General features: G+C 38.4%; 1 protein-coding gene across 7 annotated transcripts in view; it reads right to left on the bottom strand.

Annotated features, from left to right (window-relative positions):
- Nucleotides 1–26,729, bottom strand: part of jmjd1cb (jumonji domain containing 1Cb) — a 146,362-nt gene that overhangs the window by 44,340 nt on the left and 75,293 nt on the right. Inside the window, exon 1 of one of the 7 annotated variants that reach the window (XM_058793767.1) lies at nucleotides 6,858–7,499. The exons of the other annotated variants lie outside the window; for them this stretch is intronic. The gene's annotated coding sequence lies outside the window, so the exon portion shown is untranslated. Of the gene's footprint in view, nucleotides 1–6,857; nucleotides 7,500–26,729 lie in introns of those variants that run through there. 7 annotated transcript variants of the gene reach the window in all.

Genomic DNA, 26,729 nt, shown 5'->3' with positions numbered 1-26,729 from the left:
TTTCTATTTCTATCAACAGAGGTCAGATAGACATGCCCATGTCTGGATGCCTCTAAAACAGCCCTTGAAAGTGAAACGTAACCACACTGACCAACAGGAAGAGTTTTTATACCAGTAAACAGTGTAAGCGTCTAACCACCAATCTCTGTGATAGCGCAGTCTAGCTGAATAATTCTGATTGTTGAGATGTGAGCTCAGACAATTTGTATTGACTGTCTTTCTGCCTGCATGTCTCTCACTGAACCTGATCCCGCAGCAGCAGGGGAAAGACTAGCTGTGGATTTACACTTCTAAAATAAACCTTTCATCAGCCTCACAAGCAGTCAAGTGAGCTGCTACTGAATTTGACTTCTATATAGAGTACTGACCTATTATTAAAACAGAGTTACTTTTAACAAAAAGATTTGCTACACATAGTTCCAGTTCTGGATGCTGATTGGTTAATACAACATTCAAGGGATTCTAAAATATGTTATACAGTAGTACCAACTATAAAGTGAATTTGTTTATGTAACTGCACAGGTCAAGGGACTATATCTTTTAGTTGAATGATGGCAAATAGTGCATTTGCTTAAAATATAATACAAAATATTGCTATATAAAACATTTTTCAGAAAATATTTTAAACAAAATATTCATTAACCATTTAAACAATGCAATACAGCCATTTTAGCAACAAGGCACTCAATGCCGTAACTGTGTCAATACCATCACACACTTAAATAATCGTATTTCTTTTTCCTCATGATGTTGCATCAATAATTTGGAACTTTGCATGAATATTAAATTTATTTGTGTGCAGAATCATATAATTTCCTACAGTTTAATTAAAAACTGCATTTCTATGAGATGCCAGACTTGACATGAAGCAAAAAAGAGATTCAAACTGAACCCACAGTTGAATCATGGTATATGCATAACACTAGTTACATTTACATGCAACCCAGTAATCTGTTTATAATCAGATTGATGACTCAATCGGACTGAATGCCTTCGTGTAAATACCTCAATCCAACTGAAATTGATCCAAATGAATTTTACATCCAATTGAATTAGCAATGTAAACCTTTCAATCTAACTACTCTTAATCAGATAAAAAAAAAACTTGTACATATACATATGTTTCTTTACTTCTTACAAACTGGCCAGTGGGCGTGACTGAATATTTTCTACATATTAAAAAAAGGCTTTTTCTGACATTTTTTTAGAAATGCCAAAACAAAAACAGCAATTTCTCCTGTATATGTGCTACAAGTTTGTATATGCGCTACAAATCACTTCAGAATATATGTAATGCATGTGTACAGTAAATGAATATGTGAATCAGATTGCAAAGTTTAGGGTACAGCTTCAAGGGGTTGCAGTCACGCCACTGTGTCATTCATAAAACAGCATGGTCTAGATTGACTTGTTTCTTAAAAAGACATGTTTTAAAAGTCACAGAAACATTGTGATCGATATGAATGACAACTGTGACATTCAACATTAAAATGAACAGTGCAGAGACATCTAACAAAGAGTATCTCAATCTAATTTTGTGAATCTGTGTGATTATTATTTACTAGAAGCAGCATGAATTTATTAGACTAGTTCCTCTTTGGCGTATAGGGAGCTGAATCAAGGCTACAGTCACTCGAGCTGTTTCTAGGACAGATAAATATAGCAACAGCAGATCCACGTCTCTTAAAGGAAAACCAGGCTTTGTTGTTCTAATAAAAACATCCACACAACACAGAGCTCAGGAAGATGCACACTTGATGCAGCTGTGAGAAGGAAAATAAAAACAGACAAAAGAGAGGAAAATACAGTCCTCTGAGCAGCTCTGCAGGTGCAGCCGATGATGTTTTACTCAATGATTCCTCAATTTAAAACCTGGTCGACCTTTAGTAGCAATCGGGCTACAGTCGAAATTAAGCAATTAATCAAAATTAAACATTAAACACTACCACAAATGCAGAGTTTTGCAGTTTACGGCCAGAGGATTTAATCACAAACGAGATATCACCCCTGTGACACCTTCACATGCAAACACAGACGAACAGAAAGATGCAGAAGCTCTTCCTTGAGTGACTGCAATTGGGTCACATCTGCCACTTGTCATTAGGGAGTTACCTCTCATCACAATCATGCTGCCAAACAGACAGCACAATAATTGCTGAGCGTCTCCAATACAGAATACACCTGAGTGGATCCACGATGCACGCATATAACTGCAGCCGCACAAACAGAAACACACAACACATGTATCTCATTCCCTCTGCAAGAACAAAAAGAGGCCAATGAAAGGAGGAGCTCTTTCAGAGAAAGCACAGGGAGGCTGGCTGTGTGCAGACAAAGCATCTCCAAAATACAGTCGACGGCTGGGCACTGCGCAGCGGGCCGTAATTCAGCTATAAATATTTGATAAGGCTGAGTGCACTGGAATGTGCGGCGGGGCCGTGAGGGGGGTTCATGCATAGCCAAGTGTGCTGGAGGCTGGGACGCTCCAGGATGACACTATCTGATGAAGGTCACGGAGGAACGCCGACTGCACTTTACACATACGCGTGCAGGATCTCACAGCGGAGCAGTCATTAGCAGTAATGGCCAGTCACTCGGTCTTTCTTTGAAGAAATAAATACATCTCTCTGTTGTTTCTTTTGCACATACATTCAAGTCCTGAGCAATCGACAAAATCAATGGGCTGCAAATTTCTCACAATCTGTAAAAACAGTCACAATTATTAACAAGTGTTATTAATTTGGTTCTTGTATGTTCAAAATGCAAGTGTGCTGCTTACTGCGCAGTATCTTATGTATACTGCCTACTATTTTGCGCCTACAGGATCTCGCTATGTAGCATGTTTACTTTACTATGTGGCATACAAAAGGTATTTTTATATAGGTATATTTTATATTGCCAAGGGCGATATATCGGCCGATATTTGGTATTTTTCAAATATTGGTATTGGCCGATAAGTTTTTCTGTTTGGCAGATGCGTTCGAGGTTGGACTTTTATTTTGACGGCGATGAGAGCAGCAGCACCTGAGCACAGAGTGCTCACATTCTCCCTCTTGTTTCGCTGTCGTCTTTAACAGTTCTGTCTAATACGGACAGAAGTCGGTCTAATAATCAGATAGAACGGTTAAACAAAGGAACAAAAAATGTATGCAAAAAAGTCTTATAACGATTGCTTTTATATTATTAGTAATTATAATACTTATATTATAATACTTTCTCGTTTGCTGTTAGCATTAAGCAAATATTTATTTATATCATTTAAACAAATCTTTGAATGACTAATGAACATTTAATTTCACAAACCTTGCAGACTTAGTCGAATCTAGTTGATATCTTGTGAAGTGTGCATTTGTATCTTGCATGATTGCGTGTTCTCTGTGTGACGGTTGGTCCGTGTGTGAATGCGGACAGGAGGAGAGTTCACCTTCAATGGAGACGCACAGGCGCGATCAACAAACTTTAAACTGATTTTAAATTATGCTGCGCTTTTATGCATTTGCCCACTGTTATATTCATGTCGTTTTCACTGTGTGCAATATGTAAAATGATTGTTACCTTGGCTTTTTTTGAAAATAAAATATGTTTCCCTATGCACACAAACTTCCCAGAATACCGAGTGCCCTGTTGGTTACAGTGTTTACTTCCTTTTTAATTATATTTTTATTAAATATTTATTTATTTGTGAAAAATAATTTGTCATCTAAAGTATGTTTATTTTACACATTTATTTTTTAATCCATTTTCAAATTATTTAAAAATGTCTTAAATATTCATTAAAATAAATACAATTATATCGGCTTTCTATTGGCCACCTTGCTTTCCAAGATATCGGCATCGGCGGTCAAAAAAACAATATCGGTCGACCACTAAGTCCAATGTAAATTACTTCAAAATAAAGTGTATTCACTGCCAATTTAAACTACAACTGCAATTTTTTCAAATGCAAAAGCAGTCACAGGAGACAGAAGTTATTCGGTAGACTGCTTAAATCACTACAAGCACTCTTCGCGATAACGTTATGACCACAAATAGCATCACATTCCCAATTCGTAAATGAGCAGGCCAGAGCTTGCATGAAACACCCATTGTGGCTTGTTGGTAACATTTGGGCAACTCAGCATAATGACATCATACTGAGAACTGAGACCTTTAGTGAAGTTAGCTGTCAGTCATGTCCTGAGGTGTCAGTAACCCCTCATCTGCTCAGAGAGCAGGAGACTGCTCCTATTATCGATGACTAAGCTGCCTACACTGCAAGTGTGAGATGAACACATTGACACTGATCTGTTGCATCATATAGCTCGCAGACAGTGTTGTTGTTTCTCCAGCAGAGTTCTTGCTGTGGAGGAAGACGCCATATCCAATGTTCCATAAACACCCGGAGTGTTTGCAGGGAGACGTCTCAATCACAACTGTTACTAATTCAGTTCTCAGGCTATGTTCAAAATGCACTGCAAGTGTGCTGGTTCTGTGCCTATTAAAATGCCACGACCTTGCTAGTTCATTTTACTATGTGGCACTCAAAGTTATTGTGTACTGACATTAACATGGTTCAACATGATCATCAGAACAAAACTTAAAAAAGCTAAATTGTGACTGATATCCCTCCTGCTTTATTTGTCAGACTGTAAATGGAAGGTTAATTTTTACTGCACATTTTGGTATTTCATGCATACATGTTTGATACTGTGATTTGTAAACTCTACGAATGCATGCTGCTACGAGTACTACTGCAGTATGACATTGCAAACATGCCCAGAGACAGTAAGCGAGCTGTATTCCAAGTAATTTTGCAGTACACAAGATTTATAACCTCACCGCAGAACTTCATCCCACATAAAACAGTGAAACTGAGCAGAAGGTTGGGACACCCGGCCAAGCTGGCTCTAACGAGGAACTTTAGTTCAATGGCCACTTCCTGTCTACTGTGTTTCTAAGTAGAGGCACAAAGCTGGCAGTATGTGTGTGTCCTGCTCCAAAGAAAGCGGCACATTCCCTCTGCAGTCCTGAGAAAAGCCAGACTCATGAGAAACCACCACACACTGCAGAGAAAAACACATCCCAACAGGAGGAACGGTACTTTCCCACTTTCCCCTGACACATCCCACTTCACACACACAATAACTGAAACCCAACCAACATTCCCATATAACATCCAATAACACAGGAACAACATTAAATCATTCCAACCAATCTGAATAACAGTAACCTGATCAAAACAAAGATATACAGCAATAATATACAGGAATAATTCACAGGAAGAAAGGATATGGAACAACGTTTAAGCTGCTCTTTTCCATACAACAACAAAAAAAGAAAGAATACTAACAATGAAATTCCAGTTTTATTAACTAGCTTTAATAAAGATTAATAAATTATGGAACAAATGTATTGCTCATTGTTAGTTCTTGCATTAAGTTATGCTAACTAATGGAACCTTATTTTCACCTGTTAAATCATCATAAAAGTAGTTCTTCTGAAGCCATATGTTATCTTCATGTAGAAAAGGCAGAATGGGCCACTTTATGATGCATTTGCCCTACTTGTGGCTTGACATTTCCTTTCTACCTTCCTTATAGGGAAAGGAGCACTCAGTAGATTTCTCAAAACATTGTCTTTTTTTGTTCTAAAAGGTTCATAGAGGTTTAGAACAAAATGTTGTCAGATAAATGATGACCAATTCCGTTTTTGGGTGAACTATCCCTCTACAATGACTGTTCTGCAAAAGGATTGTCTCTCATCACTGTTTTCCATGTCTTCTGCTACCTTTATGTAGGAACAGCCTGAAATTAAAGTTGTGTGGGTCACATTTATGGTGCATTTTGCCCTACTTGTGGCTTAACAGCCTCCCTTTACATTCCTTGTATGGAAAAAGAGCACTCAGGATACTCCTTAAGACACTGCCTTTTGTGTTCCACAGAAGAAATACAGTCATACAGGTCTGGCACAAAATAATGTTGAGTAAACGATGACCATTTTCATTTTTCAGTGAACTAACCCTCTAATATGACCGTTCTGCAACAAGACCGTCTCTCGTCCTCTCGCTCTCACTCTGTCTTGGATACGAGAGGCATAATTAGAAACAGCCGCACTATGCACAGTGCTGCACTGAAGGAGCTGTTTGCTAAATGGGTCATAGTGCAACCCTGCCCTTCCTCCCTCAAACACACACATGCATACACCGTTTCAGGCAGTACACTTCTCAGTGGATCAAGCAGATTAAATGCCCCTCCAGACTTCGCTCCAGAGAGAGAGACCATGACGATATAATCAGCTTACTTCGCTGGAATGAACGGACAGGCCTGTCAAAACACAAGACACCTCTGCCTGCTATCACCCTAACTGACACTAGACGACCCCTGTTCCAACACCCACCCAAAAACAGGCACACCATCCATTCCTGTCTCAAATAAGCGGGGGCTTTCCGCACAGCTGCAGTTCTGTCCGACACCCACTGTCTGTCTGGGCCGCTCACATGTCATCCGCGCCACTGATTTAATAAGCGAACACGCAGGAAAAATCCCCAGCAACTTTAAATCTCAGTTCCGCCGGCCAAATGTATGCACGGGTCTGTCCTTGATAGTTTTTTGCACGCTTGTGGCTTTTGCGGGGCTCCAAAAAGCACTCGTGCTTTCGACCAGTTAAGCTAGCGCCCTGTAGCTGTAGACACAATAACACGACTGACTGCACCACACAAGCAGAGGGTTGATAAACATCCTGTTAGACGAAGACGTGAATAGTCCAACCCGCCCTCACGTAACCGGCTCAGCATGAGACATCTACCTCTACGTATTTAGCTTGTATGATCTCAAAGTTGTAAAGCATGGCATATTTATGGAAAACAAGATATTGTTTACCTCTTCGCTGATCTTGAGGATAGACCCAAGCCAAAGGTGGAGCCCAGTCGGTGGACACGCACTGCTCAAGTTAAAGAAACTCGAGTGGGATGCAGATGAGCGAGAGAAAAAGAGGAAGAAAACAAAACAAACAAGCACAAGTTTCTCTCAAAGGCGTATCGTGGTCTTTAAAAGAAGAGGCGTGCTTTGAAAAGAGACCTTCCCTTCTTAGACGCTGGCCACATGTCAGACATTTTATGTGGCTGACAGGAAACACAGAATGAGAGAAAAGCCTCGCTGCCGCAGAGCTCAAAGAAACAGGGCGAGGAGGACAAAAAAAGTGAGGCGGACCGTTTGTTCGCTCGCTCGCTCCCTCTTCTGCTCGTCTCTCTGTATCCGAGCGTCAGAATGTTAGCGAGTCTGTGATCAGCGGTGCCAGAGAACAAGTCCGATCTGTCCGATAAGCGATGTCTCTCGGCCTGCCTGAGTCTGGAACTGGGTCAGGCTGCCTGCTTCCTCCAGAGCCCAGTTACACAAACGGTTACACACACACACACACTCCGCCACTGCAGCGATCAGGAAGCTCCTGAGAGCCACGTACTGAAAGAACAAGCTCGCACAGGCTGCTATTGTATTTTCCCCCTCGTCATGGTTTTTTTTTTTGGTTTGCTGTTGCGCAGTTTTTCAGTGGCTGTTTGTGTGGTGAGCAAATCAGAGTGGCGAGCAAATCAGTGTGGCACGGTTGAGAGTGAAATGAAAGAATCTGAGAGAGAGAGAGAGAGAGAGAGGGTGGGGGTGCCATGGAGGAGAGTATAAACCATGAAAAGGGCGTTGCTATGTACAGTGTAACTAATCTCCCACCATCACAGGTGGCAGAGCTGCCCCACAGTATGACTCACCCTGATGAGCAGGCCGCTGGTACGCACACACACAAAGAATTAAAGGGATAGCTCACCCAAAAATTTTAATTCGGTCACCTTTACTCATCTTCATGTCTTACCAAAGCCATATAAGAATTGTGTGTGAATCTTTTAAACACAAATTTAGATTATTTTTTTATTTTTTAAACCTTGAGAGTTTCTATCACACATGCATAGGGAACATCAAATTTGGTAAACACAGAAGCAAAAATGTGCATGTGTGATTCGCGGGAACCAAGTAGTTCTAGTAAATGACATACGCATGAGCTTCCATGTTTACCGTCTGTGACGCACTCCATGTATGTGCGTCAATCATTGTTTACGTATCTAAACAGAAGTCTAAATTAAATCATGTAAATCTGTTCATCATTTTGGATGAACTATCTTTTTAAAAATGGACATTTTATCATTGCTTAATAACCTTCATGTCATTTCAAACTGTATGACTTTCTGTGGAATACAAAAGCAGATCTTTTGTTAGAAGGCTTACCTTTTGTTGAAAGCCATGATCTTTTTTGCCATAATAGAAATTAACAAAAAAAACAAAAAACATAACATCTAAATTCATCCAATAGTTTCATGTAAGGAAAACACGTCTGAAATTTAATGTCATTATTTGCTTTATATTTAGCCCTCAAATGAAATTTGCGCTTATATATTTAAACTTTCTGAATCTCAGTAAATCATGCAACAACCAAAGAAATTTGGCATCACTGACATCAAATCTTGCACAATTCATCTTGGCGTGCTATAGACCTTATAGGTTAGAGAAACAAGTGTGCAGCCATCTTTAGAATTCTGTCTTTGAACTTACATTTTTTCCGGTAGCTCTACTTATTATAGAGCTAACGAAAGTTATCATGTGCACTGTAATGTTTCAAGTGGATGTCATAACAACTGTCACTAGATCGGGAAGATTTTAAAGGGGTGGTTTACTGCGATTTCACTTTTTTCATTTTAAATAGTGTGCAATGTTGCTGTTGGTGCATGAACGATATCTGCAAAGTTGCTGCGCTGAAAGTTCAACGTAAGCGGAGATATCGTCTTTTAAAAATCAGGAAGTTTAATGCCTACAAAAACGACTCCTATGACTACAACGAGATACTTCCCGGGTTGCATACGTAAAAAACCCATAAATTTGCATCAACCCCTCCCTCCGGAACATGCCAAAGAGGGGGCAAGGCCATGTTCTGCGGCTTTGTCGAAGAGGAAGAGTTATAGTGGAGAGTTGTAGCCATGCCGTTGAAACAGTGTTATTTTTCACCCAGCTGTCAGGTCTTCTGTGTTCGGGCTTCCTACGGATGCTGTAGTTCGTCAGCAATGGTTAAAATTTATGTTTGATTATGTTCCTGACAATTACTATCCTAATTTAGCTCTCTGTGCTGCGCATTTTATGGAAGACAGCTTCCAGAATCTACACAAGTTCAATGCCGGATTCACACAGAAACTATTACTAAAACATGGAGCAGTTCCAACTTTAAAACCAGAGGCAGCAGTTGTTGGGCCACAACCTGTAAGTAAGGTTTAATAATTTTAAATGTATTTGCATGTATAATTTCAGACGTAATGTTTTAGTTTTATCAAGGACGTAAACAAATGCCAACGCTGGCTTTAGTAGCCAGTTAGTTAAATGCTATTTCGTGTGTCTATGACAAACGCGTACAAACATTTTGGACCCGAATGTTAATTGTGTACTAATTTTGTAAATGTATTTTCCATGTATACTTTATGATGTAATTTTTAGATTTGATCAAGAACGTAAACATAAGCCAATGCTGTTTGGTTATAGTTAGTTAGTTCGATGCTATTTTGTGTGTATAAGACAAACGTGTACAAACTTCAAAAAATGATATGTAATCACAACAGCAAACTTCCATTCAGAAACGTTTTGTAAGAGCCGTGCTATGGAAGTTCTGCTTGACTCTCTTCATTACTGCTTTCTGGGTCTGATTCTGGCTCAAACTGATACGGCAATATTGACACCATTATTTACATTTGACCGCAGCACATGCAGCTGTCGCCCGTAAAGGTAATGGGCGTGAAGTTTCCAGACAATGTGCAGTACGCAGTTTAGCCAATCACAACACACCGGCCCAACTAACCAATCTGAGCCCATTGCCTGTTTCTGAGGGAGTGGTTTCATAGAATCAGGAAGTCAACCGGTCGTTCAAATGACAGAGGAGAAAGCAGCTTACAATAAAGGTGAAATATATGAAAAATAAGGCGTTTTTTAACAAACGAAACACGAAGACATGTTATATTGCACCCCATAAACACAATCAGGCAAAGAAAAAAAGCAGTAAACCACCCCTTGAAAACAAGCGGTTCATTCAGAAATTTGTATAACCTTACCTTTACACTGTGTAAAGACAAACAGAAGACAAAGTGCACAACGCTAAAAGGGGCGGAGCTACATAAGGTCTATATAAGAATTCATATGAACGTAAATGAGTTTTGATAGGTTTCAGTCCATTACACAAAAATACAGCATGAAAGTAGACTGGAAACATAGCACGCAACGTACATGGACTACTGCGATAGAGTGTTGCTGTTTATTTAGCATCTATTCTTATTCTGCCAGGAAATTCAGTGTCTTATTTTATGTTCCCCAGCAAGTCAAATACCGGTTTGGAATGGCATGAGGCTGAGCAAATGTCAGTTTTCATTTCTGGGTGAACTGTCCCTTTAAAAAGCATATAAAGCTTTAGTAAGCAAGGCCATGGACATGTTTCCTCTTCACGGGTCCAGGCGACTTTCTCAGCAGCTCTGTATTCAAACGGCCATGCTGGGCAGAAATACAAGCCTGCTGAAACCCATTAGTCACCGGACGCACTTGCAGAGAGGACACAATAATCCACATAAATTAAAATGAAGGGACAGGCGTTTGGCTCGCAGGTAGGTTGTCCTTGGCTCAGACATGGTGTGTAATACAGTAGAGGATTAAAGGGAAGTGTGTGTGCCCACTGGAGCGATCAGGACACAGACAGAGAGGCAGGAGTGAGGGTGGGCTTCCTCACACTCCAGTGGCTGTGCCCACCTCAAGGGCAGGACACCATGTTCAGTCTCCTGAAGCGAAGACAGAAACTGTGAGAAAATAGCACAGCTCTGTTTGCCTTACATATACAGGCACAATGATTAAGACCCAACTAATGAAGAGATCAGCTTTTAAAGACAACAATGTCCATTTCTAGAGACAGAAATTTCCCTGTTTGCTCTATTAATAAATGTATCAGGCCTTTTTGCATGATGCATCAGTGCACATTATTCTAAAGCAAAAAAAGACAACATTATCTGCCACTAAAACACTTTTCTGCTGATGTAACCAGGACTGTGGAAAATGATATTAACCAAGCCTATGGGAAATTTTAGCCCCTTTTATTTTCTGCCAGACAACAATCTTAAGTCCAATTGCTTAGAAAGGTAATAGTAGAATCCTTCAAAAGCAACATGATTTGAATACTTAAATATTGGCAATCGGCACCAATAATATTAGACACACTTTTTTTACCAACAGATCAATTAGAATTGCATTCATATGGAAAGTTCACTCAAATATTTCAATTGTATTGTACAATTATACAAATATGTATTTCCTGTATGGAACATTAAAGTTTTTATTATTATTTTTTTCCAAGAATGCTGGTAACCAAACTTCCGCTCATGAATAAAAAAATAAAAAATAAATCTCAATATATCTTCATTATCAAAATATCAATTCTTTTGTGTTCCAGAGATGAAAGAAAGTCATACAGGTTTGGAACAATATCAGGGTGAGGAAATGATTACAGAAATGTCATTTTTGGTTGAACTATCACTATAATAATACCTATAAATGCTTAGCAAATGCAATTTTAAGTCATTAGAAATGTCTTTATAAAAGGCACAAGAACAGACATGTGCTACATAAACAGAACAAAGGCACACACACAAACACATCAGGAATGAAGAGTCAGTGAAGATAACAGCATGACATTTGAAGCCGCCCGTGTTGAAAAGCAGGAAGTGGCAGGAAATGAGTATGGGTGCGTGAGTGTTCCCTCTCTCTCAGACAGCATGATAAAAGCCTGCTGGAGTCCAGAGCGTCTATGCCGCAGTGTGTTCTTGGCACCCGAGCTGTCATGCTCAAAAGACCCAAAGCGCTCCACCATGATCAAAGACCATTTTCACGCGCAGAAACACAATCCCACGTCTCACGCTCATTCCTTCCCTCAGTATGCTGCCAGCGTGCAGTCAAACACAGCATCGCTTTAAAAAATTACAGACATGCTGCTGTTATTTCCCAGAAGTCTTTTATTAGTAAATGCATTACATTCTCTCAGATTGTTAGTTCTTACTCCATTTTTTTTTCTGTGCTGATTTTGGAAATCTGTGGTATTCTCTGGAATTAGGGTGAACATACATCCACTTTTTCCCAGACACGTCCTTTTTTTTAGGCCAGGAATTCTAAATTGCCCAAAATATCCAGGTCTTGGCTTTGTTTTACTATTGATGTGCTCCACAGTCCTCATATATTTTAGATATGCGCAGGTGCATTGCTTTGACATTGCGTGTGCCACAATTGGTTGATTAGGTACAATGTACAAATCCCCACATGGTTTTGGTCAAACTACTTTTCAATCATTACCTTCAGCAAGCATAAAGCCGGATTCACATATCACATACACTCCATCAACAGATCACAGCATTCAAACAGGCAGCATGAGCTATGTGGTGTTGAGTCTCAGAATTCATCCTATTTACCAATCTGAAAAGCTTTTTTGTACCTTCAGGTACAATAGCGTACGGCTGACTCCATCTACATACGAAATGAAAATCTAAATTAACAAAAGAATTACACCGAAAACTCTGCACTTTTATCTCGGTAGGGATCACATTAACCAAAGGAGTGAGTTTGTGAGCTAAATTAACTACATTAAAAATTTTACAACAAGACTCGTTAGCATTAGTCACTGCAGTAGGTGTCATGAACTAACAATGAACAATACTTCACAAGTTTAGATTAATGATTCCTAACACATTAAACTAATGTTAACTCCCTTTTTTTTTATTTTTTTTTTATTTATATTTATAAGTACAATACGGTCACCTTATCTGGAATGGATTTAAATGTAAAAGTAAAAAAAAAAATTAATAAATAAATTGTAAATTAATAAATTACGCTGAACGCACTTTTTTGCAGCTGAAAGAACAATCAAATGAGTCAAAATATTTTGCAAATGGACACACAAAGGACGGGGCATATTTAGAGCTTTATGATGGATGGATCTAAGATCAGTAAAGATCCTAGTCTAAACTACTGTGTTGAAAACACAGAAACAGCCATAATAGACTCAGGGAATGAAGTGAACCGAAAAGCAGGTAAAACTCGTAAAGGTAACAGCACTGGTTTTGTGTGACTGGGGAAAATGTGAAACTTATCTAGCTCAGCCAGTAACAGGAATTTCTCGTCACCATCACATCAACAGAAACTAGCTTGTTTTTGAATAATGTGAAGTTTGTGAAGCAGACATGCTTTAGCCAGCAGAACAGAAGTGATTTATCAGGTTACACAGATATGCAGGACATGAGTTAATACACTCAAAGAACCAGATTTAGAAATGTTAATGACTCACATCACAATTTCTGAATGAGACTTTAATAACACACGTGTCACATCATCAGATTTCTCAGCCAATCGCATGCACTTGTTAGCTCTGTACATTCCCTAATGCTACATGGGCTTTTTGTTAAAAAATGAAATTTATATGGGGGAAATAATAGTAATTCTTTCATTTAGCAAGGATGCATCAACTTAATCAAAAGTCACGATTTTTGTTTTTGTCAGAGAAAATTGTTTATTTCAAAGAAAATGTGTTCTTTTGAATTTTCAGTTGATTGAAGAATCCTGAAAAAGAATAAGCTTCAACATTGACTTTTCTTTTAATAAATGTACTGACACCAAACTTTTGAATGATGGTGTGTATACACGCACACACGAACAAAACATCATTCCAGGCTTTATGGGTTTTGATCATTTTTCCCTATTTTCTCTAATGCAAAACGGAAGCTCCAGACACTGTGACATTTCATTTAATCGAGCGTTCCTCTTCTGTTCTGCCTGTTTTGCATAATAACTTTCACCATTCAAATTGCTCCGCTCTGATAGGGTCAGGTAGCAGCTCGGCAGCTGTGATCGCATTCATGCAATTAACGTTCCAGCAAACGGTCTGGCATAAACCTCAGCGAATGCCACCTTATCTCCTGCTTTTAAGGTCATGAAGATGAAATATGGTGCCAATTATGCGTCAGCCCAGAAAAGTGCCGTGTGCCAAGGAGGAAGAATTTCACCAGTGAAGATTTTAATCAGCAAGCTCATATGATTCCCGATCAATAAGAGAGCGTAATCTTCAGCGCAGTGAGAGCAGCTTGTGTGGATCAGGTTTAGGGACGGACGGGTGAACGTTCCAGGAATATCCCTTTTACTGCAGGGCCTGTTAATCTGTCTGCCAGCCTCGGCAGCATTTCACTGGCTGAAGTGTTGAGTGATATTGAGCTTCTCTCTCTTGATTTATCTAACCTCTCTGCTCTTTTTTTATTTAGAAATGTTACCACAAATGATTTCAGAAAATGAAAGGTAGCATTAATCTAATCTACAAACTTCAGTGGCTCCTGTAGTGGTATATGTGTTTATTAGTGATATCTCAAACACTTGTTCGGGTAAAGTAGGTGGCCACAGGGGTTGTTCAGTGTTTGCCCCAGGAATCCCCCCATCAGCGATCTGCTGTAATACAACAGGCTCCATTTGCCACTGCCTCTGATTAACACGGCAGACCTTAAGAGAACATCAGGCTGCTCAGACAAACAGGAAGCAGAGTCGGTGAGCAGCCAACAAACAGCTACAGGTAGCCTGAGAGACCAAATGAAATCAAATGTCTCTTAGCTTTAGGCAGACATCTATTTGAGAGGTTTTGAACTATTTGTGTCACTCCCAGACATGCTCCCGGGCACCAAATTTTCATAGTAAAATATCTGATATATCCAGTAAAGGAATTTTTACAAAAGAGATTTCAGTTTGAAACCAATTTTTGTGTCTTCTGTTCATCTTCGTTCATGAGTCAATTCCATATCGAAGTTTTTCATTTTAATAAGCTTATATCTTGATGTAAATGTGCAATAAAAAAAAAAATCTGATCCATATGCTAGTGTACTTCCAAATAAACTTGGGGATATTGCTTGTATTTCACTTCTTTTCTCAATCATAAAGCAGCTCTTGCAATCTGTCTGTCTGCTGCTGGCGTTGAGAGGCTCATATCTGTGAATGGTAGCGCTAGAAGCTTTGGTTGGTTTGTGAGATTTATCTAACATTCATCTGACTGTCAATAGGCCTTTGTTTTCCTTCCGTCTCTCTCTTTCAGCACATCACCTGCACTGCAAATCATAACACAAATCACACAGTCGTCACCACAGACAAATGATCATGTGAAGGAAATGCAAGCCATGAGTGTCCACACAAGAGATCTGAAAACACTGCATCGCTGTGTATGAAACATTTAAACCCAAATATGCTTTTACAAATCAACAAATACATCTTCATATTATAGTACATTTGTCCAAATGCCAATAGACCAGTGTTTCTTGTACTGTTATTCAAGCTGTGAACTAGCAATGTAATGAGATGAAAAGCCTGGGTTCTGTAATATAATAAAACATCAATAAATAGACAATATGCCTTTGGATATTTAATTAAGTTGCTCAACTGCTTGGTTCTTCACACTTTTGCTCTGTCATTGACAGTACTTCATAAACTATATTTTAGGCCTCAAAATCTTTGTTCTAATGCCACACAAACAAATCTATTGCTCTTTGCTGAGTGTGTCGATCTTGATCAGCAGTGAACAAGGGCTCTGCAGAACACACTCAACTAACAGACAAGCACAAGTCAACATCAATTAATGTAGCCAACAGAATCCAAATATGAGCAAAAGCATGGTCTATTAATAACTTTCACTACAGCAACATCAAATATGTTGTGATGAGTGCATGTGTATGAATATGAGTGTTACATAATCAGCATGCAGTGAATCCAGAAGTTTTTTTAAGGAGCTTTTCGATGGTGAGACAGGCAGTCACTACATGTACAGTAGAGATGGCAGGACACACACTAAATTGCTTTCATGTGGTTGCTGAGAAGATATAGGCACAAATAACAGCCAATGAGCCATCTCAGTCTGTCACTGTGCACTGCTTCTAAAATAAGACACAAAGACACTATTTACACACTTGCTGCTGCTGTGACACTCCAGTGACTTATTACACAATTCACACGCTCCGCATCTGTTGATTGGCCTTAGAGATTTGCTCCTCATTAAAAAAGTTTTACACAAAGAAATGAATGATTCTGTTGAAAAATGTGTTTAACATGATATTCATTCACATGAGATACCATCAATTACAAATCCAAAAATATCTGTGGTTTATCTGACATGGAGTGGCTTAGCATTGACCAACACATCATTCATGAATGCTTTTGTGGAACACATGTAGATTAGATGTAGATTTGTCTTAATGGGAAGTATCTTGGAAAAGAGGACTGCTGTGTTGAAACAGTCTGATGTACTGTGTACATATACTCCCAAGGCACATTTATGGACACTAAGGAGAAACCTTAACAAAGCAGTTAAGGACAGTTCAACCCCCCAAAAATGAAACATCTGTCATCATTTACTCACAGTGAAAGTCAATGGTCACCAAAACTGTTTGTTTATTAACATTGTTTAAAACTGGTTTATCACCTGAAAACATGACACCATGGAAGGTTTTGGTAAAAAATTAATTTCAGTGCATCTCTAGTAAATGTTAACAGGATTTCCATTTTTTGGGGCAAACTATCCCTTTAAGTTAAAATACATTTGTGTGTTATTTTTAGCTATTATTTGTGGCTGCAAGAATAATTGAATTGCATTATCGATATATATACATCATAGCACATACATAATGAGCTGAATCACAGAGCAGTGTGTTCACAGAACAACTCTCTAAAGGTAGCAGCAGCTCTGTTCTGGAGCTCAGAGGAAGAAACTGGGGCCAGACAGTCATCCCTTTGTTTCCCTGTCAACAGGCCCACTTGTTGCTCTCAGGGATTGGACAGATGAAAGGGAGATTGTGGTCGACTTGCCTCATGATATCAATTTGTGTGTGTTCTTTCAAGCAGGGCTTGTAAAAATAGCGGCGCCTTTGTGAGAACCAGTGAAGCGTTATGGATGGCTCTAATGTGAACGGGGGTGTCCGGAACTTCTAGGATTTGAACTGCAAGGCTTTTAAAAGTAGTGAACTAACCGTTCTGTGAGTCACTCACCGGGACTTCAACACTTGTGTTTGTGGTGATTTTTAAATTCACATCACCTCCTCCGCAGCTTGTAGCCATTTATTTTATGTGAAGTAAGATGTGTAAAGAAGAACTAGTACAAAGGTTTAAATCCATCAAACACTGCTCCGATCTTCCACAGAGTGTGAATGTCTTGGGTGGAGAGCTTGATCTCCTGAGAGCCTCCGGCTACGGACAATCTCTCCACAAACTATGATGGATAATTATATCATCAACTATTGTCAAAGAGCCCTTGGAGGATCGCCTACAAAATACTCAAACAATTAACGGCTCATTTTATCGATAGCTGGATTTTTAAAGCAATTAAGCTTCAAAAATTCCTTTGCGAATTAATCAAAATCCCACTTACAACATTGGATTTGAGGGAAGAGAGGTATTTCAGCACCAGAGAGAGAGCGAGAGATAGAGCTGTGGCTTTAAAATCAAAGCCAGCTGGAATATGCAAATGACAGTTTTATTATCAGCAGTGCTGTGGTGCTGATAGGGTTTCGCTGAGTGTACAATCGCAGCCGAACAAACTTCCTGAGGGAATGCTGTCCCCTCCACCAAACAACAGCCAGTTTCTGTAGTCTCAGACTGGGAGCAGTTTATTGTATGAATATTTCAAAAAGCCCATTTCTATTCTTGGCAAGTTGCAACCTCGTTCACTCTCATTCTAACAAGCCTTCAAGTTATCGCAAACTAGTACGAAATGAGATCTAGATTATAGTAGGAGCATTCTAGACTTAATGTATCACATTTCTTGTAGTGTACACTAGGGGTGTCCCCGAACAGTCGACGATTCAATGCTTCGATTCAAGGAGCCTGATTCGACTTCCTATCTCACAGTCGAATATTCGCGGGGTGTTATGATCAAGCCATTTCGGCTATATGGGGGTGCTCAGTGTCTGATTTCACATCGAACTACTGGTTTTCTCCCAATAAATTAATATACAGCCTATTATGATAATGCTGTAAATAAGAATCTTAAAAGAAAGAAGCTTTAAATAAATATTTTAACGTGCGTGAATAAATCCAACTTCCCCTATAGATTTAAGTTTCGCTTTCTAATCCGTCACCGACAGAGGAGCATCTTGGCTGCAGGGATTTAAATCTTTAACAAGACTCAAACTGACACAGGCAGAGTGGAAGGGTACAGGTAGGGTACAACAAGTGATTTCAAAACGTTTCAGTCGGTTTATTTATATCGTGTATATATTATTTATCTCGTATAAGATGCATTTGGTTGAGTTACGCTGCAATAAAGCGCTTCATTGTAGTAGCCTACTATACGGTGATTATCTCCTCAGCGCGCGGTGCGAGCAGGACAACAATGCAGAATATTAATAACTATGACTGGCACTGTCATATACATAGCATTATAATGAGAACACTATTATGATAAAACGCTGTGATTTTTTTAGTGTTTAGTTGTGTTTCTGCATGTTATTGCACGAAGAACGCATCCAAAAAGGAATTCATTCAGAGCCGCACAGACGCATTCATGTGTACTCGGGGCATTTTGTGCAGATAGCATATAAGTTGTAATATTAACGTTATGTTATATAAATAACGAAGCGTATTCTATGAGATAAATGAGTTAAATCCCATTGATTAAAAACCTGCTATCATATGCTTCATTCTATTGGAATCTACTCAACATAATTGAGGTGATTTAACACAAAAACAAGTTTAACTAAAGATTAGTTCAATTTAAGATTAAGTTCAACTAAAAATATACATCTAAAATTATGATAAATTGTGTGTAATCACTTGCCTTAAAAATCCAAAAGCCATTTTTTCAGTGTTGATTACGCAGGAGTATCTGGGTCAGGTAGAAAACTCTGGACTAGTCTGGCACATTACTGGATCACGAATAGTCAGCTCAATAACTATATAATGCTTATATTACTTCATCTGGCTGGTGCATGGAAACACAGTATTGTTTACAAGTTATTCTAACTGTCTATAGTGCTGTATATCAGGACCAGAATTTGCGCTGTCAGTCACATCTGGCTATAGGAGACTCCTTGCACATTTTCGCATTCGTTTTTTCGTATTCGTCATCCTAAAAATTAATCACGCACAGAAACTTTGCACACTGAGTCTGATGCGTATTAATTCATCCGTTGCGAATTAATCAAGCAGTGAGGATGATTTTGCCGTCATCTCTCGTCTTAAAAAGAGAAAAAGAAAGAGGAAATATTGGGTCCATCCACCGCTGATATAGCGTAGAGAGGAAGAAGAGCAGGATTATCCCGGGCGATTCAAAGTTTACTTCAGGATGTCAGTGGATCAGTTTGATGCTTTGCTAGTGATACTGGAGCCATATATTAAAAATAAGACCACCAATTTCTGTGAACTCAGTGTGCAAGGACCTATACAGTACTTTGTGCTGCGAGACAAAGTGGATCAGACGCCATTCTGGATTCAGACGTTCGCTTGTATGGTGGCTCTGAATTGTCAAAACACCTCTCAAAATGCTTGCTACGGATGCCAAAAATGCAGAAAATTGAACCCAATCCGAATTTTTATTATGACGAAAATTTTTGGAGGCAGTGTGTAAACATGATTGACAACGGTGAGGTCGCAATTATTTTTTAATGTGCAAAAATTTCAGACTCTGTGTGCAAAGACTTTAACTCTGGTGTTGTGAATAACGGGGCTTTACAAAAACGACAGAAGCCAAGCCATGCATTCAGTCCTATCACAATCCTGTTTTGCTCCCATTGGCTGAGGAAAAGGCTGTGTCTGTACCGCTCTCTCTCTCTCTCGTGCTGCGGTCGCTGTCAAACCCATCATCCCCAACCTCCTCCCGCCGAAAATGAGGTCACACGGAAAAAACGAAAAGTAAAGCTATAAATAATACACAGCTACCGCAGTGAGTGCATTCTGAGAACAAGATATTTTCAGGGCACCATCTTTGCACAGAAATAAAATTCTTCAGGCAGATGAAAACATCTGTTCTGTGTTCCAAAAGCATTTTAGATTTTCTGTGCATCTGCTGTTGCATAAGACAACACAATCTAAAGCTTCAGAGAGGCTATTTAGGTATGAACAGAAACAAATCAAATATAAACTCAAAATTCAACTTTCTGACTTTCTTAATACCCATTCCTGGACTTATCATGCCAGATTCATCAGTGCACAATAGAACTGTCTTGTGTTTTCATAAATAACCTCTGAAAACAACCTTTCCACCAACTTCACCTAAAGTACATACAGTATGTATAGACTAAGACTTTTTCAGCAAACTTGCTTTCAGATCTGGCTTGATTCTAGCATGAAATGGGGACTTTTCACATTTCAATCAATTTCTGATGTATAAAATGACTTTTTTATTTGAACATCCTGTTTCACTGAAAAATGTGTCACGTTACAGAAATTGATTGTGAATGTGGTTTCATATTGATGCACTGATGCAAAGGAAACAATGTACACTTAAGACAAAGCCTACAAATGTTTAAGAACACGTAAAACAGAATAATCAAGTGATACAAAACATTTAAAGAAATATATAAAGCAGTACTTGATTTTTTCCATCAAGAATTGATTGAATGGCAAAATTGGGCACTGCATACCAGAATGGAGCCAGACCTTTTGTGGGTTTGCTAAAACAAATGCCAAAAAAGGTATTTGACTATTGGGTAACATTAGCCAGTAGCTAGGTGATGGCAGAGGATAAAGAAAGGCTTGCAGTGGCAGATTAAATATTGATGAAAGATTACGAACACAAACATTGTTTTCTTTGGAATAACATGCATTGATGAATCATACACAATAGGACCAGGAAGATGTAATAAGAGCATAAATAAAGTCCATTTTGATTTCATGTTGACTTCAAATACTGTGTTAACAAAACCAGAAAGAAAACACTTTATTCCACACATTAAAACCAAAATAAGACAGGAGATAATCACAACACACTATTTTCTACAGAAATAAACCCTTTAATTTGAAAGTCTCATTGATTTCAGCTTGTTTTTCCACTCTCTCTCTCTTTCAAAGCAGCTCAGCTCTAACATGAAAGGCTCAGAATGAGGACAGAACAGCCTGCCAAATAACATTTTTCTGAAGCTGGAGGCAAGCGGCCAAAAAGAAATCTGTAAAGAAAGAGGAAGGGCAAGCGTGCATTACATTTATTATAAGACGGGCACTCTGCTTGCTCTCTCTCTCTCTCTCTCTCTCTCTCTCTCTGAACACAGGCAGGCAGTATTAATTCATGTCTTTAGATTGGAGGCGCAGTGGTCTGGGTGCACTGCAGTCTGATCAAATGAACAGGGGGAGGACTTGACCTTCATCGGGTCAGTTGGCCCACAGATCTAGCAGCTTCAGCCTGTATGACGTAATATCTGGCAGAAAGACAAAATAAACGACCCCTAACCCAGAAAGCAGTGTTGTTTACAGGCTAACGTACAGCTGTAGTGTTCACTGGTCTTTAGCTGTTTACATTACCTTAGCTTTATTCAGATCTCGGTGAATCTATGCCACGAGCAAAAGCAAGCCTTTAAAGTCAACATGAATTCAAAATTGACCCTATTTACTTTTTATTTACTTTCTTAATGGATGATTCTGACCTTACTGAGCATGTTACAAATAACAAAAATTGTTTGCATTTATAATCCTTCATTCAAATGTAACTACATACTACAACTTTTCATTTCTGATGTCACTTAGGCCACACATACTACTGTATTCCTTGTTGATTAAATAAATTTCTTCTTGAATATCCAGTTACACACAGAAACCTGGTTGACATATACAGTGCGTGTTACTCTGACTCTCTATTTAAACTGACTCACCTTGTTGCAAAGAGCACTGATCCTGCAGTATCCTGACTCATAGATGCACCAACTTTACACCATGGCCTCTCTTATTTCCTGATCCCAGCATGGTGGTAGAGCACAGCGCTAATTTGTTGCATTTGCAGGACAAATCTGTAACTCTGAAGTCACCTGTGCCGTGCACTCACCAGACATGTGTCTGGACGACAAAGTCCCACTTCATTAGATGAAAGAACAAGAAAGCTGTGATGTAATATTGCTGGTTACATCACTGGCTTCCACTTGCATAATAGGGTGCCACAACAGTGCAGAGTGGCCTTGATCTAATGCTGACCCAAACACCTGCATACCAGTGAACTTACTTAAGAACATGCTTATCACCTTTGGAGTCGACGAACTCCGGTAACACTGCAACCTCAGCTGATAAGCTTCTAATGTGCTATTCTTTATCTTAATGAACACGAAAAACAACTCACTACAAGGCCTAACCAAAGCACTAATAATAAATAACAAATTCATCTATAAATGACATTTCTTCCATTATCTATTCATTTTCAGTCTGTTCCAAACCAGTTTGATTTCATTTCTTCTGAAGCACAAAAAGAAAGCAAACTGATCATGCTGCTCTTTTCCATACAATAAAAAGTATGTTAATAAATGTTATTGGTTTTTGCATGTCTCATAACCGATTGTCAGCTACAGTGGCAAAGATTATCAGCCAATTACTTCTTTTTGACTTAATTTTGGTCTATTCCTCACACACTACACTACAGCTTGGAAAAAAATGGACTACAGTGAACAAAAATTTGGTGAAAACAATTTTCACTCAAAAATTGCTAGTAAATTTCACAATTATTTAAAAAGAATCAGCAAGTAACATTGAAATAACTGAAATTTTGAAGTATAACGACTTAAGTATTATTTTGACAAAACAATGTTCATTTAAAACAAAAACATTTTTTTACAGTGTACTTTATGATTCTTTCATGATGCATTTGTCATCATAGTCAGAGATTGACAGTCCCTGTTCACCATTCATTTTCTTTGTACTGGAACAAAGGAAAGAAACCTGAAATTAATTTTGTGACAACACGCGGATGAGTACATGATGACAGAATTGTCTTTATCATCTAAACTACCCCTTTAAACAGTTGCGTAGGACACGTGAGGCGGCACATGCAATGCTGGGTCGCAGCAGTGCGATGCGGCCCGTTTTTGAGCAGGTGTGTGAGCGTATTTATTTCCCTGCCTCGTCTGTCATCAGCTACGTCTTTCTTGTCCGATAATCCTCTCTTCCCATTTCCCTCCGCACTGAGAGCGTGCTGCACAAATTTGAAGCGTGTGACATTAATAAGAAAGTCTCTTTTTCATAAAAGGACTCCAGCAGAGATGAGCTTGTGGGGCTTAGCAGAGGCGTCTGTACGGCACATGTGCCCAAGAGACAGAATAAGCAGCAGGGACAGGCAGAGAATGCTAGAGCCCTGCTATGAACGTCTGTCAGTCAGTGACCTTCTATAGGACAGGTGCGTGTAATCAAAGTATGAAGACTTCAACACACTCAGTCATGAGCTGCATATCTGTTGCATCTGTAGTGATGCTAATGTGATCTATTAACTGTGTGGTTCATTTTCACAAGCAGCATTACACTGTGTCCTAATCAGGCGCAATGTGATAAGATTTCAACAACAAGCAATTTGTCTGTTCACACTGAACATAAAAATACAACGTGACGAGACACAATCAATCAAAAACTACAGGCAATAAGAACTATTATACCTGACTGCTTCATCATTTATTTTTCCTGTGGAATTTAATGGATTTGACATATATTATCTAATATTTCACAACTTTCCAGTCCATGATTATTAACAAGAAATGTGAGTAACATGGAAGAGATGTTTTGTGTCATGTTGTGGCAGACTATTTTCCCACATATTCATGTTTCATAGAGACTTGGACAGTAAGTTCTCTTCAGCACAGTGGATGTACTGAACTTTGCTATCCCAGTCCTGGAAATCAGTCGGAGCTGCACACTGCTGTCAGCACTGTGATAGAGGAATGAGGTAGCAAAAGGAGAGAACAAGCTCTGCCCTAAAGCCTAGTGCACTGTCCGCCACTAAATGACAGACAGAAGAGAGGGAGGATGCACTTGTTAGAATGGAGTTGCACCAGCCAAGCAGATAAAAGAGTATTGCTGAATTATTAAATATGCATTCTGAATAAACTATGTTGAATAAACTTTCATATGCATGACTATTTAAATTACAGTTCTACAAACGCATGGCACCTCTGTAATAAATATTGACCATCTATAATCTGTCTGAACTGCCTCACAGTTTGCATAATGTTGTATACTATTCAATACTGCATGGCGTGTATTTTACACAGTGTCCCATGTATTTTTGCATAGATATACTTAAAACAATTTGACAAATAAAAGCATCTATTCGATTCCATTCTATTTGGATTCCATTGCTTTTCTTAGTTTGTTTCAATAATCATTTTTCAGTAAAACTTCATGTATCATGATCGATTTATTCTTCAGAAAATAATCCAGAATTCTGTAGAAAGGATTTTTTTTTTCCCTCTCTGTTTTCATTTAATGAGATGTCGTGAAACCTATTCACACTATGCGTTTTGTTTTTGTACTATGTTTGTCTCTTTTTTATGATTCCATTTTTTTGTCTCTACTAAATCCAAAACAATGGTTACAATGTTTTTTCTCAGTAGCCAACAAAATATAATTTTTCAGTGAACATGTAAATGAACTTGAAAGATTTACATTCAAGCCTTCTGGAACTGCATATGCATCTATGAATCTGCCACCCAACATAATAAACATACTTTGTATGAGAAGCGTGTACTATGACGCCTAGTTTTTGAAGAGGCTTGTCTAGTACTATCAGTGTTATAAAAGTTCAGCCCTTCATGTCCTATGGACCTTATGGTATGTAAACACTACTATCTGTGACCTTTACACTGCTTATTCCCACACACAACACATTTCCATCAATCATGTTAAAGCACTAGATTGGTTCTTGAGCGAAAACACCGTGGGCCTCAGTAGAGAAACATTTGAGCATACAGGAACACAATGGCAACATAACTCTATATTGCAAAACTGCTTGACTGTTTATAGCATTGCAAAATGTAAACTATATTATCATCCAGATTTTTATTTAAAGTTGGATGTATAAGCATATATAAAATAAAATTAGCTTAAAACACTACTAAAAACACTTTTTGTGGTCCCTGCTGCATTCAGTCATGCTCCATCAAGCTAAAACACAAAAACGCGTCCTGTGTGAACATCCCCATGCACTACCGCTGGATGAACTGTCTAAAAGGCTTCAAGCAAGTCTGTTTTGTGTAAACGGAAGTCTCTCTATAAATAAATCCTAATGGGAGAAGATGTTTTAGAGACCCACCGCAAAACTGCACCTCCCACTGTGAAGATGCAGGCCTGACCCCACATACTGAATCCTTTCATTAATATCCTTCCTGCACTCACTACCAGCAGGTCTGATAGAAAGAGCAGAGAGTTATGCAACGTGCCCTCAGAATGACACATTATACGACACACATGCACACACATGAGAGTAGAGATAACACACAGGTAAGCCACAGAGGTCTCACTTCCTGCCACACAGCTGCTGCTGATGCGGGGGTGCTTCCTCTGGCATCACAAGAAAGACGACAAAGAGAGAAACAGTACTATTATGACAGGAAGCAGACCTTGGGGTGACAGACAGGTTTTTTTTTCGTGTTGTTCTTTTTAAAGGGGAGTCTCAGTGAAGGGTCATTGTACAGAGTTCAACAATATTTTTTTTTTCTTTTCTTTCTGCTGGCTCAGACAGGCCAGGAGTTTAGATGTTACCCTGCCGAAATTTAAATGGATGCAACGCTATTTTTTAATCACTGTATTTCCATGTGCCAGAATGTTTCTGTGAGAAGAAAAAAAAAATCTATCTTTATATTCTAGTAATAGCTATGTGTTGCACAGCTATAATGTAGCTGTACAACAGACTATAAATTTTATAAACAATTGCACTTTATAAACATATTTTTGGAAAATGAGGTCATGTGATACAAAATAAACAAAATGTTTAAGCTTGCACAGCATAAAAAACAACATCACGTGAGTATTCTTAAAACTCACACTACTGTTCAAAAGTTTGGGGTCAGTGAGATTTTTATTTGTTTATTTTTTTAATGTTTATTCAGCAAGAGTACATTAAATTGATCTAAAGTGACAATAAAGACATATAATGTTACAAAAGTTTTTAATTTAATAAATGTTCTTTTTAATTAATTAATTAATTTTAATTTTGAAGAATCTTTTAAAAAAAAATAGCACTCTTTCCACAAAAATATTTATCAGAACAACTTTTTCAACACTGATAATAATAAGAAATATTTATTGAGCACAAAATAGCATATTAGAAATATTTTCTGGAAAAATGCAACAAGGATCATGTGACCTTCTTTCTGCATTACATTTTACAATATACTAAACCAGAAAACACTCATTATAAATTGTAATAATATTTCACAATATTACCATTTAGTACTGTATTTTAGATGAAATAAATAATAATTAAAATTAAATAAATGCATTGTTAGTGAGAGTTAGTGACTTCAAAAACATTTTTAAAAAATATTATCAAACCCACTTTTGAACAGTAGTGTACATATCAGAGAGCCTATTTATGAAATGAATTGCATACATCTATACACGTTTGATTTTAACCACACAAAAAGTTACACTATTCACACTCTACAGTAACCATTTAGATGTTCATACAGCAGCAGAATATGGTTGTCAGTCCTGTTTGGAGTGCTAAAT

The sequence above is a fragment of the Onychostoma macrolepis genome, chromosome 12, assembly GCF_012432095.1.
Source record: "Onychostoma macrolepis isolate SWU-2019 chromosome 12, ASM1243209v1, whole genome shotgun sequence".
In the NCBI taxonomy this organism is placed as follows: Eukaryota; Metazoa; Chordata; class Actinopteri; order Cypriniformes; family Cyprinidae; genus Onychostoma; species Onychostoma macrolepis.
This window is presented reverse-complemented; position numbering and strand designations above follow the sequence as displayed.